Consider the following 1,269-nt stretch of genomic DNA (forward strand, 5'->3'; position numbering starts at 1 on the left):
TGTTGGTCAGTTATACTAACCACTATACTACTGTCACCAAGTGTTATATACATGATCCTAAAACGGTATGTGGTGTACCATACACTTTATCAATTACTTGATTTGTGTATAATGCACCGAAGAGATTGTTCTGGTGTGTTATTGAAGGTATAATCTGTCTGGATCTGAGGATGACAAAGAAAGAAAGAAAAGATAAATACATGGAAATAGATTAAAAATAAATGTGTAATATAGGTTTTTAACAAATAATGATATGCGGATGTTAAAATTAATACCAGCAATAAAAATGACGATAAAGTTAATAATAAAGGTAGCTGGGGCTTACTGCTAATGAATATGACGACTATAACATCGACTGAGTGACCTTGCTGTGAAAAGGCAAGAGGGGGTCGACCACTAACCGTGCACGATCCGCCCATTGGTTTCCAAGCCTTCACTCGTATTTCAGTCCACTTGACAGGAGACAACACAGGCCAGACCGTTCGCCGTCAACTGTGTTTCAAGTTTAAGAGCCGTTCCTCACACAGGGTAGCTTCGGGGATCACCGGATGGCTGTTAGCACGTCCCAGATACCACATCGCTGGTACTACGAACGTCCTAGCAACAAACACGTTTCATCAACACGACGAAGAGCCTGCGAGGTGAGTACCAAGTGGAAGTCACAGCGCCTGAACCGCATGGTAACCAGCAGGAAATGTCTGCAGCATAACATAATGTGGTTTGGTGATGCAGAAGAAGCTGGTGTTGGTGGTGGTTGTGGTGATGACTGTGGTGGTAATAATGGTGGTGATGACTGTGGTGGTAATAATGGTGGTGATGACTGTGGTGGTAATAATGGTGGTGATGACTGTGGTGGTAATAATGGTGGTGATGACTGTGGTGGTAATAATGGTGGTGATGACTGTGGTGGTAATAATGGTGGTGATGACTGTGGTGGTAATAATGGTGGTGATGACTGTGGTGGTAATAATGGTGGTGATGACTGTGGTGGTAATAATGGTGGTGATGACTGTGGTGTTAATAATGGTGGTGATGACTGCGGTGGTAATAATGGTGGTGATGACTGTGGTGGTAATAATGGTGGTGATGACTGTGGTGGTAATAATGGTGGTGATGACTACGGTGGTAATAATGGTGGTGATGACTATGGTGGTAATAATGGTGGTGATAGCTGTGGTGGTAATAATGGTGGTGATGACTGTGGTGGTAATAATGGTGGTGATGACTGTGGTGGTAATAATGGTGGTGATGACTGTGGTGGTAATAATG

Source organism: Penaeus vannamei, chromosome 9 (assembly GCF_042767895.1).
Source record: "Penaeus vannamei isolate JL-2024 chromosome 9, ASM4276789v1, whole genome shotgun sequence".
Taxonomy (NCBI): Eukaryota; Metazoa; Arthropoda; class Malacostraca; order Decapoda; family Penaeidae; genus Penaeus; species Penaeus vannamei.